Below are 18190 nucleotides of genomic sequence, written 5' to 3'. Positions count from 1 at the left end.
TCATATAAATGGCATCTTGCTTTTCCATTCCGTGCCAGTATTTGTTGTCCTTTAAAAGAAATAATAAAAAACCTACGTAAAAAAAAAAGCCCCAAGAGAATCAAAACCAGCTCCCAGTGAATTTGATGTAAGTTACCAGCAGTCAAATCTCATACAGTGCAACAGCTTCTAATGTCTGCTTTAAGATAGGAAGTTTTTGCAGGAGTGCTTTCCTTTGAGCTGAAATAAGCAATGAAAAAGGGATTTGGTGGCTAAAATCATCTGCCCTGTTACAGTGAGTTGCAGAGTTCTAACCTATGTTCAGTGTTTCAGAGTCCTCTGCACAGGGAAGGGTTCAGGAGGACTGTCCATACTGGACTGGGAGTTGCCTAAGTGGAGCAGCACACTTTCTTGGGGTAATCAGACATCACGTTTCTGTGGTATCTCTCCAACCCTCTCCATTTATTAAAATTTACTGACATAGTTCTTTGAGTTACCAAGCAAAATCCATGCCGCAAACTTTTTATATGTGTTACAAACTTGTTGGAATAAATAGTCTCTCAAGCACGTGTAATAAGTAAGGGGGAAGGGAGGAAGAAGAGGAAGGGAGGTATCATCACAAATATATTTTTCATGGGTCCATTAATCCATAAAATATTTTGAGAGCTCTGTAATAAGTGTGCAGACTGCAAAGCCAACTCATTAGAAAAAACGTTGAAGTATTCTGTAAAACATTTAGGATCTTGGATTTCTGAGTGCTGGAAAAGTTAATCTCATACCAACTTGCTGCTGATTGCAGAGCAATGGTGTTAAAAAGTCTGTAACAGGAATGATATGGATGTTGCACTTGCCAGAACTGTTTTACTAATGATTTCTGAGCAGAAAACAGATTGTTTTGTAACACACAAGCCCTCAGCAGTTTTAGTTTAGCAGTAAAACCAGAGACCGACAAAAGCAATGTCTGACTCTTGGCTACCTTGTTTCCTGTGTTATTTTCACTGGTGTTAAGTCAGAATGAAAATGTCACAGTTTGGATTATTCTCAGTCCACTCAGAGCTGCAGCAAGTATCACACGATGTGATACACCAGTAGTTTCTATACCAGGCATTCAGATTCATTACACCTTGCCTGAGAGCTGTGTTTAATCTAGGGGAATGGAATCCCTGATTCTGGATCGGTGTTTCCAGAGTGGTGAGGTGTCCTAGGACATTAAATTAGAGTTCCCTGTTCTTCAGCTTTGTCCCATTTAGTTACGGGGACCAAGAGACAGCAAAGTCAAGTGGTTTTCTTTTGGTTTGTGCTGCATAGCCCAATCTGACATGCAAGGAGATCAAAGACCCTGCCTAGCAAAACCCTTGCTGGCCTTACTGGCAGAAGAGAGGCATGACATGCAAGTGGCATGGCAGAGCCCAGCAAGACCCGGGGTCAGTGGAGCCATCTGCAGAACAAGGCTGAAAGTCAGCACATCCTCCCCCTGTACCAGGGGACTTTCTGTTTTGAGCGGATGAAGTGGCTGTCTGTACAAGCTGATATGCCGAGTTTGCCTGCCAGGTATCTAAGGATTTTGTAAAACTTAAGGCTTCTGGGATTCATTCCAAATTGCCTTTCACATATCTGCGAGCACAATTTACATTTATTGACAAGCTTTTCTTCGGAGAGGTGAGTAGAAACTAGGAGTGACCTGCAAGGACAAGAGCAGTTTCTCCTGTCACAGGAGGAGAGGTAAATGGCTGCAGCCCAAGTGACCAGGCAGCCGACCCCAGCTCTACCCCAGCCGGTCCTTCCTGTTCATCACCCTGCGCTTCCATGGAAAAATAATTTCATACGAATTTTAGAGGAACATCCAGTTAATCAAAACACAGCAGGCTGCCAGCGGAACCTGAGCAGAGCGCTGCTATCACACACCATGGCACTTCCAATTCTGCTGCTTCATTCTCTTGACAGAGATATTAACAAAAAGAGGAAACGGGCTATTACCATGACAAAGGCTTTGACAGCACAGGGAGAATGGCATGTTAACTCATCATCGGGCAGGGTGAAGCTGGCTGGTAATAACTGCGCTCCCGCTCTGTACCACTCACAGCACTTGAAATCTACCTCGCTGCTGTGTGGGTTTGTCTGCTGTGGAGCAGGGCACGTTCTACTCACCTGGGTACTTAGGCATAGCAGCCAAGCGCCCCACTTCTAATAGCACAGGCTATTAAAAGATCATCTTCAGTCTGTTTTGTTTCAGATCTCTGAGTTAACACCCACTGATGTATGTATCAAGCAAGTGAAAATTTATGCTTCATTTAATGGACAGAGGGGTGCTTTTATTCTAAAGGGGAGTCAGCTTGTGCCATATGTGTAGAAGCACTGTCATCTGCTTTTATTGCGAGCAGATGTCGGAGTGTGTTTGACTTGGAAAAACCCAGGAGACTCAGAATTAGCTACACTAATAGAGGACATTTGGTAAACTGGGTGTATTTTAGTTATTTCAAGATCCAATTCAGATTGTGAGAAATAAGGATCAGCTTTCTGTGGGGCTCTCAGAAAGCCCTGGAAGCATGGACATTCCTCTGTTGTTTCCTCCCTGCCTGAGCTCCACTAATGACTGGTCTTCGGGAGGCTGCTGTGTTTGTTCTCTGCCGTTTCCATGCCGTGGGTCACTGTAGTAACGGCGCGCCGCAGTTAGCCCTGACACAGTGCATTTAGCTAAAGGTGTGCTGGGCAGCACCTCTCCTCCCCTGGTCTGTCTGTCAAACCTCTATCATTAAACTAGCTGAATGGTGAGCAATTACAGCTTTGGATGGTACTCTGGCCATTTCTTTCAGTTAGGTCTTTAATTGCTGTTGTTGTTCTTTGGAGTCTGATATCCAGAATAATTTTCCTGACCTGCCTCTCCCAGCTTATTTAGGTCCTGAGCCCCTTAAGCCAGGAACTGTCTTTCAATCCACAGGCAAAACTGGGCTCGCTGTGTTCTTCATCACTGTGAATAGATACACAGAGACCACCTTTGTAAGAAGGTGTAGCATCATCTGTTATATCAGGTGGTATAAATGTAGGTAGACAAGCCTTGGGTTGTTTGCCAGGTCTGACAAAACAACAGCAAAGAAAACCCCCAAAGGTTTAAATGTTCATGGTCACTGGAGGGTGTCCAGCTATCCAATCTCTTTAAGTGATTTTTTCCAATAAACAGAATAAATGTAAGCAACTGGTAAATCTCTTTTTTGTTCTTTTCCCTTAGTAACTGGAGTTGGTGTAACTAAGTCAACCCAAGCCCAGGCTGCTGGCCAGGCTTTCTTCCCCCCTGACTCCTTGTATTCCTGCTTCCTCCACCGTGCAAGCACTGGTGCAGAGATGGACATCTTTGAGACCTGTTTTGAGGAGCTGTTCTGTCTCAAACCAAAACACTGGCCCCCAGCTCCTTGTTTCTGATCCCAGAGTAGCCCCGTGCTAATGCTATCAGAAGTATTTCTGTGGCCATCCAGTGGACCAAGTTGGGAAACTGATCCAGCTGAAAGATAACCAGAAAAGCATATTGTGTTTTGATTCCAGCTGAGCCAGTTTCCTAATCTAATGTGTTGAGGTGCTGCAACAATACAATTACAGGCAGGACAAAGTTGCAGGGGCAGGAGCAAGATCATTAGAGAAAAGGACAAAGTGAACCTGAAGACATGGAGGTTGAGCTGCACCCTTGGACCTAGAAGCAGATCTAGGCTAAGGGAGAAAGTAGGGCATTGCGACAGCACTGGCTCGGCCCAGGACAAGAGGGACTCCCCTGCAGCAGCTCTGTGAGCAGACACATCTCATTGGGAGACTCAGTAATAGTTATACGCTCGGAGGCAGGGTGGTGATCTCAATTAGGATCTCTAAATAACACTGCCTTGTCTCCATGTGTACCGCCTGGGATGTGCAGCTGTGGGCTTGGAGAGTTAGATGTATTAGGGCCCTCCTGCAGGGAGGAGGCTGTACTTTGGCTCCTGCCTGAGGCCAGTGGCTTTTCTGTTGGCCCTGTGGTGTGAGGGGGCAGCTGCTCTTTCTTGATAGGGTGCATGGCTGTTGGTTTCACTGTGTTTTCTCAGGTTGCAAAACATTTAGAAGAAAGAGGGAACATGATCAGAGAAAGGCTTTGAAAATGCAAGGAAGGAATAGGAGCAGCCTTTGCCACAGATGGGAGCACTTGCTTTGATCTAAAGAGGAGTTTCTCTCTGTCATTTGTTTTGTTTGTCTGATGTGGTGCCACAGCCTCCCTCTGCCCCCTGTGCTCTCAGGGGCACCACAACACAGTCAGGGTGGTGGGTGCATGGGTGCTGCAGGGTCTTCTCCCACCCTGGGGGCCCCAAGGACATCCCAAGGTTTCCATCAGCTCTTGAGAGGAGCTTGGGCTTGCAGCAGTTTAGAGAAAGGAACTGAATGGATGAAAGCTAGGTCTTGCTTTGTTTTGGCAGATGTGCTGACTGCCAGTGTTGTTCTCTTAACACCACCCTACTCCACCCCAGCACAACATACAACCTAACAATTAGGAAGCTCCAGTTCCATGTTCTGTTAAAATCCCAAACCAAACCAAAACCACAAACATACAGAAAAGATAGAGCTAAAGCTTGGCTTTTACAGGTTTCTTTTGAATGCCACTCCTAAGAAGAGAAATTTTAACTCAGAGGTAGATCACAGAGTCATAGAACGGTTTGGCGTGGAAGGGACCTTAAAGATCACCTAGGAAATCTAGATAATCATCATCCAGATCATCTAGATAATGATTGCAGAATTACATGAATAACAAAGTAGGAGCCCATAAGATGTGCTATAAAGTGAATGTTTATGTGGAAAGTGTTTCAGAATCTTACAGGAACTCTGCCTATGTCAGAGTATTTTCCCAGACCGGTAGAATTCAGGAGGCAACAGACAGTGTTTTCTTTTTATCTACTGTTTACTTATACCATGAAAATAAACCATAGCACAGACAATATTGGCTGTTCAGAAATGTAGCTGCAGCTATTGATATAGGAAGAAGGATTAGTGGGAAACTTCTTTCTTGGATGTGAGCTTTGAGTGGCTTCAAAATACTGAAGGATGGAGACACTCAGCTGTTCACAGTGAAGCTTCAGCATGGATGTCTTCTGGAGATGGATGAAGCCGCTTACGATTCAGAAATGTTATTTCAGCATAGGATAGGTGCTGTTTTCAGACACCACATGAATTACACCTTTTCTTACGTTATTTTCCTCACAAGCAAAAGCATACTGATTACAGAAAACACCAAGAAAAAAGGTCTTTGTGTTCTGAAAAAGGAACAGTGTCAAATGAAAGGGGGAAAAGGTTTACTGAGGGCTTCACTTACTGTAAATGAAAGTTTTGATTAGCTATAATAAGTGCTCTCCTAGCAAGTCTGCTTTCCTGCTGATACTCTCTCCCCTATTTTACTTCTGTGACCTTCAACCTAAAACTTTGTCTGTATGGTTTTGCCTTGCTCCATAGCTGCTCCGGGTTGTTGCAGAAATCGTGTGTCTGCCTGTCTCAGGTTAGTAATCCTGTGCCATCTGGAGCATGTTCACTGTTTACTCTTTGCATTTCTTATTGTCCATTTCGCAAAACCAGTTTGCAAGTTAATCATGCAATACATAAACTTGAATAAAACTGTTGAAGGGAATTGCCCTGACAGCAGCAAGCATCCACTCTCCAGCCCCACTCACTCAGGGTCACTCATGGGTGCAGGAGGGTGTGAGGTCCTTTGGAGAAAGGAGAATGCACTGCTTGCAACCTCCATCCCAGCAGCCATTGCCGGAGGGATGTTCATGCAGATGTGTGGAATAAAGTTAGGCTCCTAACAGCTATGAAATGTTGTCAATGGGATGTGAAAATGGCCATGCATCAATGGGAAGGTACCCCTAGTTAGGATAGCCTGCCGGGAGGAAAGCAGGGTACAGAATTGACGGACCTGGCATCCACAAGGCATGTTGCTATGAGGTATGCCATGAAAACGTGAACTGAGCAGCTAGCATATCAGAGAATAAGCAATTAAGGTGTGTTTTGTTTTGATTTGTCTTTTTCTGGGTATTCTGGGGTTTTAACACAATTGGTGGATCTACAAGGGACTGTATGCTGATGGTTGATGAAGCCATATTTACATGACTACTGAAATGACTTATTCAACAGGAAGGCAACCTAGCCAATCCATCATCGGTTAAATTTTAATTCAGTGACAATGTAACCTCCGGAAAACACTGTTTGCATCTATAATTAATAGGTTGTTATGCACTGTAGCTTACAATTATTTGATATACTTTCCTCAAACTCTGTGAAGAAGTGTTACATGTCATCTCTTTCTGAATTCACAACAGATGAAAACAGCCAGGCTGGTTTCATCCAAGGAGCTTCATTTGCAGGGAGATGCAGATCCAGTTTGCTGTTTGCTGTCTGATACAATTTAGGCAGAGCAGTGCAGCACTTCCTTTTTTTTTCCAACAGAGATTCTCCCTTGAAAATGAAGTTCTGGCAGTCTGCTTTTGTACAAAGTAGACTCAAATGCAATTATGCTGCTATGACAACTTAGTCTTATAGCTCTCACAGTCCTTTTTCTTATCATCTTTGTAGTGCTGCCACGGTAGAAACCGATTCTGGTTTTTCTTCATCCAGTGTAAATAGAAATGTACATCAGTGAAGTCAAAGTTGTACTGGTGTAAGATCAGCTCAGAGCCAGTATATTAAACATCTCTGTTAACGTATAGATACACTTCTTTCTTAAAAATGGGAGTGTGAAAAGGAGGAAAACAATGTAAGGTGCTCGGTCACCTGGCCCTCACTTAATGCAAGCCATGTTAACCATCCATCTGCATGGGGAAGGAAAGCTTCTCTTTGAATCTCCACCGCTACTAGCACATCTCTCCCCTCCTCACCTTCTTCCTTCAGGAATAAGCCATGACATTTCTTCAGAGCCCCTCTTTGCCAAGGGGTCCTGTACCCCAGGCTGCTCCTGGGGCTGGGGTTATGAGAGCAAGTTACTGCCCTTCAGGGAGGCCTGCTTTGGGTGAAACAGAACCCAACAAGCTTCTCTGGTCACTGCACAGTGCCTCTAAAGGAAGGCAGGCCGAGGGGCTGGGCTGTATATGGGAAGAGCTGGTGAGGGGTAGCTGGCTGGAAGGACCACGCTGGTCACCCGGCTTGCTGCATGGATTAGCTGCTCCACTGGGACAGCGTCCCGGGAAGTGTTCAACAGCTGAGGAGAGTTTTATGGGGAATGAGCACCTGCTTTCTGCTCCCTGCTTTCTGCGCCTGGTCCCTGTACAGGGTATGAGTCTGCTATCTCCTGCCATTAAAGCAGAACCTCTGCTGCAACAGGTTCCACTTTCCCCTTAGATCTTCTCATTCAGCCTTTAAGGCAGGCAGTAGGAAGTGTGTTTTGAGGGTCACTTTGAAATTGGGAGCCTGGTGCAAACACACTAATGCAAAAAGCCCAGGGCCAGCCCTGAGGGAACATGTGGTTTTGTCATCAAGACATCTCCATTAATTGCTACCAAAGCCAGAGTTTTTCCGTGTGTTTACCTTTGATGAGTTATGTTCAGCAAAATATTGTAAGTGTGGGCAACATAATTTGCAGTGACACCCAGGGAGCTGTGGAGAGGTGCCAGAGGTGTGACAGAGAGCATTTCAGTTTCATGTGGCCTCCTGATGCTCCCCAGAGCACACTGAAAAGAATCCAGACATTTTTTCCTTTTATTTAAGGTAAAAAGTATTCCCTTTCCAGCTGTGAAAGCACCTGCATAGGCCAGAACAGAAGGTGTTTGTGGTAAAAAGACCCACTGGCTTAGCCAGACTGTTCTGATCTTTTTTTCCTCCCTGAATTCTCTAGGGAGGAGAGGAGCCGGCATCCAGTGGCAGGAGAGAGACTCAGGGCTTCCGCTGAATTTCCTCCTTCTGGCACATGCCCTAGAAGAAGTAGGTACTTCTGTCACCTGATGTCCTTTCTGTCACTTAGGGTGAGACCTGAGGTCAGAAAAAGACTCTTGGCTAAGGCATCTACCAGACCCAGTGAGGGATAGGAGGGAGCTCATGGCTCGCTGCTTCCAAAGCAGACTCTAGCTTTAACAGTCCAGTCTACTAGATCTTCTAGCCTAGAAGTGTTGCCCTGCACCTCACCAGCTCCAGAGCCCCAGGCGCCCCATGGCCATCACCCCGTGAGCTCCCTTCTTGCCATCATGCAGTCACTTTGCAGTGGAGATCTACTTCCCCAGCTCCTCCTTCCCCATCAAACCCACCCAGAAGCTGCTATTTTCAGAGCTGGGGGTAAACGGGGTGAGTACACAGGTCCTTACAGAATCTCGAGGAAGGTACCACTACAGTTGCCTAGGGTGCTGCAATACAGCCTCAAAACCAAGCCAAGGAATAGCAAGCATTAACGGTGAAGAAGTTACAGACCTGTGTAAACTGTGTGGATTGCCTCCTTGCTTTTGCAGGGCTGGTCCTGGAAGCCCTGGAGCAGAGGTGGGACCTAGCTCCCCAGATGAGGGAACCGTGACAGCCACAGTGGCTCCAGACCTCTTCTGACATGCTCCCCCAACCTGAGTGCTTGATCCTGTGTGATCCTGGGTGCTGCAGTACCTGTGCCTCCTTCCCTGGCTTTACCCTTCAGCGAGCTCTGTCAGCAAGAGCATCACCTACACCCGAGGGTGGTCAGGAGCCCTGTATGTCTGGTATCACCAGACACAGGAAAGCTGCTTTCAAAATGGCATCTGGCCACCCTTTCTCTCCCCCTCTGCCCTGCCTCAGAAACAGAGAACAGACACCACTGCAGGTGTTTTCCATGTGTCACTTTAACATCTTTGAAGTGGCAGCCTCAGAGAGATGTCTTTTCTGTGAAGAAACACCTCCTTTGCAGCTTGCTCCTTGACATTTCAATGAATAAACTAAGAAGGTTCTGGTCTCTTTTAATTGCATAATGCAGATTTCACGCACAGGCTGGTCGCCCTGGAGCTCACTACAGCATATGAGAGATATTTTCATCTGAAATAGAGACCTAAACCCAGCATTGACTTCACAAACACTGTTTCTGTCTCAAGCCCCACATTCGCCTGTGCGTGCTTTTCTGGCCAGCCCTGATGCTGTCTGCTACCCGCCTCCCAGCTGAAACCTCACATTTTCTCTGTCTTACTGTCTAGACTTGTGTCTTGCAGCCTAAGAGTTTGTCTGAAACTCTTAGGAAAGCCAAGACAGATCCTTGACAATATTGGTTGTGGGACTTGTCTGTAGCTAAGTGAGGTGAAACTTGAAGGGTAACTTTCTGCATTCCCGTTGACCTACTGGTCAGACAGTCGCCAGCTGCAACCTTCCTGCTGTAGAGGTTCAGCGGAACCTTTCCTAGGGCAAAGTCTTAATGCATCTCCATACACATGGCAGCTGTTTTCCTTAGGCAGCTAGAGTATTCATGAATTATTTTATATCATGTCTATATTCCAACCAACCTCTCTCCCCTCTTGCACATACTACTCCCTACTCCCAAAGGACATCCTTCTAAACACCAGACTCCTTTAGCCCTCACCCAGTTTGTCCTCAGCTCCAGGGGTGCCTGTCCTGTTGTGCACCAGGTCTCCCAGTGTGGGATCCGTGTGTGCCTCCCTACACTCTCAGTAGCAGGTCACCGTCTGCTGCACTGCCACTGCCCGCAGTCCTGTACGTCAGCCCTGGGCATTGCCTGCTTCAGGCTGCTCTCCTGAATGGCTCTTTCCTCAGAAGTGAAAACCCTGGCCCTGCTTCTGTATGAGATCAAAATACCTGGCTGTGTTCATTACTAGAGGTAAGCCACATTCACAAGAAGAAAAGGCGTATGAAAGCTTTATGTTCTCACAGTCTTGATTCTTCCACAGTAAACTGCCTTGTACTATCAATCATACCCCAGCAGAAGTACAAGAGTGCCCAGAGCTGTCTCTTGTATTTACTTTGTGAACATGCTAATGACTGTTGGACCAAAATGAAGCAGGTCTTCCCTGAGGAGATAATACCATTTTGTTCTGAGAGGCAGATTGTAACAGATAGCATGTATGGGCACTTACTTGTGTGTGCTTCTCTGTTCTTCTCTCCTGTTTTCTCACAGAGCAAAGTTGAGTCACTGATGTGAATTGATTGTTGTCGGCAAAACAAATATTCTGTGTTTTGAGAGTTTCGTAGGAGAAGAAATGGGAATCATACTCTTCCTTTCTCTGTAGCTCATCTCACAGTCTCTCGAGAAGTGGTGGCTTGCTTTCCGGCACGATGTGATGCTCATACTTAATCTTAACAATAGCAATTTGTGATCGATAAATTAGAAGTCAAGTGATCCGGTATCATGAAAAGAGCTTGGAGCTCATTGAGATTCTTGTTTTGTTTCCTTTGTTGGCTTGTATAGTAGCTGGACAAACAACATTTCCTGGTTCTGATTTCGTATCAGATTCTATGACTGTGTATTTCACAGCTACCATAAAAGCAGGTACAGCAGTGATGGGAGCCATATAAGTACCTAGATAGATGATAAAAATATTGTTGCTGAGCCCTTCAGGGTGTGCTTTGTAAGAGAAGACACTTAATCTAAAGAATAAGGGATTGTTAACTTTTACTATATAGCATATGCAATACTAGAATTTATTAGCCTATTGTTCAATACAGTAACTGATGTGCTGTTTAAGAGGGTTTTTTCTTAAATCCATGAGATAAAAGAAGTTTCCAAACTTCCTCCCTCAGTTTTCCTGGTTGTAACATATGAATGCTGGCAATACTAAGTGAAAGTGCAGTAAATTAAACACCAGTATACATACATAGCACACAGGGGGGACACGACTCATGTGTGTCCTTGAAAAGATTTGGGTTTTCCCTGGATCAATAATGGATTGATTTCTAGTGCAGCTACAGTAATGTAACTGCATAGAGTGGGCACTCTGCGCTTCCAGCATCTGAGAGCATGCAGGAGAGCAGGTCACGGTGGCACTCTTCATGCTGTCTGTAACACATAGTTAATAAACCGCTGTTGTGCGGGTGTCCAAAGCTGTCCCCAGCAAAATAACCTGCTTGAAGGATAAACACAATCCCTTTAGTGCCTACATAGCTCAAGCGGGCTAGACATCATGCACTGCCAGGTCTGGCCGCTGCTGTGGGGAGCTCACTGATGCATGTGCAGTAGTGGGGGGCAACAAACAGAAGGAAACATAACATGAAGGAAAAAAGATGGTGTTACTACCAAGAGGATTCAGCAATCAGGGAGCCGTGCATTCATTACTGGCTGTATGCAACAGTCAGTAGTAGAAAGTGTTGCCAACCTGTATGGCATCCAACATATTTCTGTATTTTTTGCATTTGCATTCAGTTTCTTTTTTAAATGGAGTATGAAGTGACAACGTTTAGCCCATAGCTGTTTCCAGTGCACAGGGAGGGAAGAGTACTTTTCTTTACCTTTCTGCCTTTTGAGGGAAAAGCAATCATTCTTTACACAAAATCTGCATCAGTGGCAGCTTTTAAAGACTTCCCTTCTTGATGTCTGAATTTAGTTTTTAAAAATTCTGAAGTGCCAGCTTTTTCTCTATAAAAGCTGCTTATCCCTCAATTGCAAGAACTTCAAACAGTTTGCTGACAGCATCTAGGGAGCCCCAACTGAAATAACTCCAGTTGGTTATAGCTTCTCTTGGCAAGTAGGGTGATTAAGAGCAGAATCCTGTGGTGATGGAGATCATTACGTTGAAGACTCTCTCTGCTGTGGATCTCTACACATCTTCAGGCATGCTCACCACTTTCCACATTTCTCTGCCTTGCAGTGGGCATACATTGCCACTGTGCAGATCCATCTGCAGGAGTGACCTGTTCCTCTGTGCTTTCTTGACACTGAACCTTGGCTCAGCCAAGAGGCAACCTGTGCTCTGCAGCAGTGCATACACTTTGCTGACACTTGTCTCATATTGCTTCATGCTGGGCTGCAAAGCCAAACTGGCTACTTCACCCATTTCAGTGTCTGACATTAATACATCCCTCCTCCATGCCTGCAGTGTAATAGAGTAGCAGAGTTCATTTATGCTTTGTTAAGTCTGCACGACAGGCAGCAAGATGCATTTTAATAGTTTTCATCTGGATATGTGCAGCACAGAGGCACAGTGTATTGATTTTTCTGTTTATTTTCCCATCTCTGAAGGAATACATGTTTTTGCTCAGCAGCTGTAGGCGCGTAACCTCAGGCTCACCAGTATTTGTCTTCATGGTTGACCCGTCCAACTTCCACTTACCTGTCACATAGTTTGGGGACCTCCCTTTACATGGTACTCAGAGGCATAAAATTAAGATACATGTTGATACCAGCTCCCTGTTTGCTAGGATCTGAAAGGAGAAAGCCACTGCAGGGACAAGGGTCCATGGCAGTCAGGAAGCTGATCCCTGTGGGTGCAGGTGTATGAAATGCAATATCTGAGTGCCTTTGGGAATGTGGGCCCTGGTGTCTGTGTAAATAGTCTGCTGCAATACCAGTACCAGACCCTATGGCATCTCTGGCCATCCATGCCAAACCTCTGCTGGAGTAAGCAGAGGCTGCATAGATCAGTAGATCTGGGCAAGGAATTTTTTACTGAAGGCTTCCAGAGCCAGCTTTTGGGTGCAGAGCTGCACACATTAGAAGAGAGCAGGGCCTGAGCCGACATAAAACAATTTCAAGCGGCACTGAAATGCTGCAATCCTTCTGCATCTTACCATCTTTTCAGTGGCTCAACACCGCATGCATGCACAGGCTGTGAGTATGAAACAAGCACAGTGGGCTCATAGCAAGCTGTTTGTCTCCTTTTTAACATAGTGCAAGCACTGTGTGCCTAAAGAAATACAAACTCCTTTCTAACAACTGGCTCAGTCTCAAAATGCTGTTTGTATGGATCCCCATTTCAGCAACCATACTTTCACCTGGCTCAGGAGGAAGACTGCTTTACCCCTGCAGGTGGAACCAACACAGGCAGCTGCACAAACCTCATGAAACTTTTACTTCGCAGGCAGACCAAGGCTATCCTGAACCCAGGAAATGTTGTTTTAAAGGGGTAAAAACATGTCTTCAGGGTTTTTGTCCTCAAGCTGATAGGTTAGGCTGGGAATACCTGATCGTCTCCAGCTGGCTCCAAGAGCGCCTGCAAACCTCCAGCATGCTTCTTGCAAGCTTTGCTTTAAACCTGGAGGAAACGAGCACCTGCAGCCTCTGGGGGCTTAGTTTTTAACAGCTGTTGCTTACTGGGCTTCTCTCTCTTTCAACTTGCAAGTGCTCCTGTCCTTTCCTTGCACCCCTTTTTCATGTCCTCCGTGATTTAAAGGAATTGGCCATGAGAAAAGCTGGTGGAGGACTCCATCAATGTTCTTGACAGCACCCTCCCTGTGGCAGTATGTGGGGAAAACCTTCGTGAAGCCCTTTAGCCCTCTCAGAGGGTAAAAAGCAGCAAGTCTCGCCTTTATCTTCCTCCACGCTACACATGCCATGGAGTCATTGGTAAAAAGGTGGGCCCAACAGCAAAACCTCCTCCCCTTTCCCCCCTTTTTGCTGGCAGCCCTGGCACAGACATCCCCGGGCACAGATGTGACAGTGCTGCCACAGGGGAAATCTCTGCGCTGGCAGAAGATGGTTCAGCAGTGGCTTTCCTTGCCAAGCCCCCAAGCGTGCCAGTCACTGGTAGAAGCTAGGATTTGATTTGATTTTCCTCTTTTTTTGCCAACTCACCATATGAGATGGTGGTACTTTCTGTGATATTTTAGTAGTTAACAAACATTATGTGCATGCTGTGAGAAAAATCCTACACTGAAACATGATAGCGTGTAACGTATCCTTCCTTTACAGCACCTTTTAAACAACTTTTTTAATCGGCCTGTGGAACGGAGAGCAACAGAGGAAGACAGGAAAAGCTGAGGAAAAAAAGCAACAGAGAGGGAAATCTCGGAGTTTGTGGCTATCAGACAAAAGAGCAAAAAGGTAGGATTGCATTTGTGTGGTTGTTAGTCTTTTAGCCGTTCCCAATGGTTATAAGGTAGGCACTGGCTCAGTTTGTCCCAATGTCCGTATACTGTCTTGGACCCTTGCTTTCTAAGGCAGAAGGGAACATTAGAAAGCTACAGAAGACCATGGGTATGAGAGCGTGATTAAGGCAAATTTTAGCATGCTTGTACTCCATATGCAGGCTCGGCTTGTACTCAACAGACTTGGCTCTAAGCAAGCTAGTGAGGGACTGTACCACTCTGCATGCGAATTGGCCCTCACAACCCCTTTCCCCCCCTGCAAAGGGTTACTGGCTCTTTGGGACAAGCCCAATTTCACCATCACCTCACATACAAACACATGAAATAGAGCGAACCCTGCATTTATTTGCTGAAGCAGATACCTGCTTAGTGTTTAAAACTGTGGTTTCATTTCTATAATGGTATATGGCAGCATCATAACCTTTAACAGCCCATGAATCAGAAGTTGTCAGCTTTCCCCTCCTGCCATAAGCGTTGTGATTCTTGCTGTGTACTTCAGTTCCTTGCGGTTAGCCGAAGCTTGCTTGCACATTTTTCCGGTTTAGAACCGACCATAATTTCCTGTGCTCTTTAACAACAGAGGAATGCCAGCGAGACAGCCTTTCCATGCAGCTCCTTTCTCCTATGCGCCAAGGGTGCTCTCAGTAAACAGGGCTGTTGCCTCTCCTTGTATCGAAGCAGGCTGCAAAGAGACTCCACTTTGTGCCTTTCTCCTGGCTGAGTGAGGGATGGGGAGGCTGGAGGGCAAAGCTGGCCTGAAAATGTCAAAAACTAAACCAAATCCCAAACAGCCATAAAGAACCCCACAACTTGTATATACTTCTGTGGAAATTTTCCTTTTATTGTTATTATTTCAGCTTGTAGTTGGCCATGGGAACGTTTCCAAAGAAACCAGTGTTCTGGGAAACCTTTTGTTTTCCACAAAGGCTGTTATTCAAAAGCAATTAACATAAAAACATTAAAATTGTCTAACTTCAGAGACAGAAGAATGGAGGAAGGAAATGTGAGAGTGTGTGTGTGTGCACGCATGAGGGAATACAGCAGTCTGGGGTAATGGAAGAGGCAGAAGGGGACACCAGTGGCTCAGGTCAATGCGTGGATGGGCACAGTTATGAGGGAAAGTCAGGATGGGGAGACCACACACATGGGGGATGCAGGAGCAGGGAGAACAGCTTGGGGCTGCTGTGACCTTGGAGGGTAGGACATGCCGAGGAGAGGTGTGTGGCCTGGGGCAGCTGGACCGCCAGCACTGAGGGTGGAGATGCCCAAAGCATCCCTCTGTTCTTCAGGCCAGGTATGAAGTTTGTGTTGTGTTTTTTGGCAGCTCTGTTGTGATGAGGTGCAGCTGTGGTTTCAAAACCAGGATTGTGTTCTGGCAGCCCAGGGCAATGCTTCTGAATTATCTTGCTTCCCACATTAATGCTGGGCAAAGGTAGAGGCAGCTACAGTGCTGGTGGTTTTACACAGATACGGTGGAAGTTTTCTCCACCATTTCTCCAGCGGGTTTTGAACCAGCTGGTTGATTCCACTCTCACTTTAGAGGGCAAAAGGTCGCTAGATACTGAGGCTCTGTCTAGTTGTGTGTAAATGGAGGTTGACCAGTGGGAGTTCCCAGCTGCCCTGAGGCAGATCTCTCTGCCCTTCTGAGAAAAGCACAGCTCTTTTAAAGTCTGAACTGCACCATATGCAGCCTGCTTTATTTTGCAAGAGGAGTGCAACAGCTATAAATTCACATATTATCTCGTTAGGTCTTTCGACCTTTCTTTCTGTCTTTCCTCTCCCAGTTTTCCCTCACTTCTTACCCTGCTTATGTTCAGACACATCACTTGGAGCCAGCCAGAAATGTGGGATAGAGCTCCTTCCTCCTCAGGAAGGACGTAGGTGACTTGGGAGGCAGCCAGAGGTAATGTTGCAGGCAGGAGACCTGTGGAAAGGAGAAGTGGCAGTAAATACTGTGAAGGCTGAGAGCACCAGGGATGGGAAAGGTGAGCTGGAGTTGCTGGTGTGGAAGGGAGAGATGCAGAAGCTGATTAAAGACAGACAGGATTCCTGAGATCATCAACACTTGGAAGAACTTACCCATGTCCCAGAGGCAGGTTTGAAAGAGAAATCTACAAAGACCCTTGCTTATATGAAAGTCTGAAATGTGAAAGCTTGTTCTAACCTAGAAAGCGGTCTCACACTCCGAAAAACCCAGAGAAATGGGGCAAGAAGCATGGCATAAAAAGCAAAAGGTGGATAAACAGCAGGGCTGGCAGAGCTGAAAGTGATTCTGTAAAGGAGCACGGTGGCCAGTGGCATGAGGGGAGGTGTCTTGGACTGTTCTGCTGCAGAAGGAGGCTGTTCTGGGGCGGTGTTCCTGACTGGTGATTTCCCTGCAAGCCTTCCCTTTCATTCAAAGTGCAGTATAAACTTATAATAGTTCATGAGTAGCCAGTACCACAGGGTCCCCTCACCTCCATCCTTCTGCCTTGTTTCAAGATCAAATTTTAATTGAAACAAGATGTGGCAGACAGGATGAGATTCTATAAATAGGTGCTAAAATGTCATCTTAAGGGGAATGTATGTGACCCAGTTCAAATCCAGTATGAAGAAAAAAAAGTGTTAAACACATAACCCCATTACAGAGAGGAAGGCCTCCTTGTAAATTGTTTTATCCTTTGACAGATATTTATTTAGGCTGGTTCAAGCAAATGATAACATATTTTCTGCTTTGGTGCCTGCTAAATGTATTTTGCTAACAGCTTCCATTCCATATCACATTTTGTATTGTCATTGAATTTGTGGCACAGATAATGTGCACTCTTACCGGTTTCTTCTTCATTCACAATTTTTAAAGAGTTTAATCCATGTATTCTATTACCTGGTATGCAGAAGAGATTTTATTTGGGTTTTTAACCAAATCCTTATTTAAAATGTGTAACTTTTAATTATATAATATTCTAGGACGACCGTACCATTTATCCGAGAAACCATTTAGAACATTGTAGAGGTTGTGATGGAGGGTTTGAAACCCACATAGGGTGCTTAAACTTCCAGTTTCATTTATGCAACACAGTATTTAAGTCACCTGGGCCCCCCTTGAAGATTACCTGTATAAGCAGCAGAGGCAGACAGTATTTAGCATTTCGCATTCAATCTCTTTCCAACACATGAAGTGCTCTCAAACAGCTGGTCACGTAAGTCAAAGTTTGGTGAGGTTATGTATTTCAATACTTGCCTCTCTGCACTGCATATTTTCTCCTTTGTTTCTTGTTTGCCTTGCTTTCTGAGAGGTTGTGGTGTATTATCCTTGCTGCTGAAGTTCTGCAGCGGCTTTGAGGAGACTTTATACTACAGGTGTAAATCTGTTTCCACTGTAAAAACTATAAAGCTAAGTGTGGCTACAATAAGAGCCCAATATAATTTTTTAAGTAAGATTCTGCAACTTAAATACATGAAACACAGACTTTTAAACATCATCCATACTCGCTGAGCTTGACACAGTATTACTATAGTCAGCACTGAGAGAAAACCTTTTAAAGACCAGTAATAACAGTAATGTCTTTCTAGGTGTTCTATTAAAATGAATCCTCCTCATCTGTTCTGTGAAGTTAAAGGAAACTTGATGCCATACAGCAGTGCTAGCTGCTTGTGTACATGCTGCAGACCTTTTCAAATACTTTGAAACCTGTATCTTTATGAAAGCCAAGTACTTATATTACATCAGAGTTAAGAAACAACACATTCAATGGTCATAAATGCAGAGTGAAGGCCTTAACATTCAAAATATAGGTGCCTTCTTTCTTTCTGTCTAAGTGGTGGATTTAGACTAATGGAAGCTGTGAATTTAAACATCCTAGGCAGTCTCTAGCATGAAAAGTTACACAGCTTGTATTACAAAATGAAATATAAAGTTACCTCAAGCAGCAGACAGCAAGCAGTTTGTTTTGATAAGGTTTTTGGGACAGGCTGACAGGTCAGTTCTTGACGTTGCTGTTGCTTGAATTTGGGCATTAATCTTGCTATCTAATAGATGCATCTTAAATTGTGTTTTAAAATTTGTTAGCCTGAGTACCAGTGTGTACAAAAGCAGGATAAGGTTGTGGTGGTGAAGGAATAAAAGAGAGAGGTCCTCTACCTAAAAGCATGTGGTAGGTCTCCTCTCCCGCAAGCATTCAACACATGTTCTTCAGCAGCAAAACACCGAGGACAGAAACCTCAGGAGACAGGGGGCACAGGCCCTCTGTCTTTCTCACCAGTT

General features: G+C 45.2%; 1 long non-coding RNA gene across 2 annotated transcripts in view; it reads left to right on the top strand.

Annotated features, from left to right (window-relative positions):
- LOC136008440 (uncharacterized) overlaps nucleotides 1–18190 on the top strand; it is a 46085-nt gene that overhangs the window by 21017 nt on the left and 6878 nt on the right. Inside the window, exons 1-2 of one of the 2 annotated variants that reach the window (XR_010610093.1) lie at nucleotides 13208–13434; nucleotides 13772–13903. This is a non-coding gene — a long non-coding RNA (uncharacterized LOC136008440). Of the gene's footprint in view, nucleotides 1–13207; nucleotides 13435–13771; nucleotides 13904–18190 lie in introns of those variants that run through there. The other variant, XR_010610094.1, reaches the window with a different exon arrangement.

Source organism: Lathamus discolor, chromosome 2 (genome assembly GCF_037157495.1).
Source record: "Lathamus discolor isolate bLatDis1 chromosome 2, bLatDis1.hap1, whole genome shotgun sequence".
Lineage (NCBI taxonomy): Eukaryota > Metazoa > Chordata > Aves > Psittaciformes > Psittacidae > Lathamus > Lathamus discolor.
Note: the sequence above shows the minus strand (reverse complement) of the source record. Positions and strands in the feature narration are given on the sequence as shown.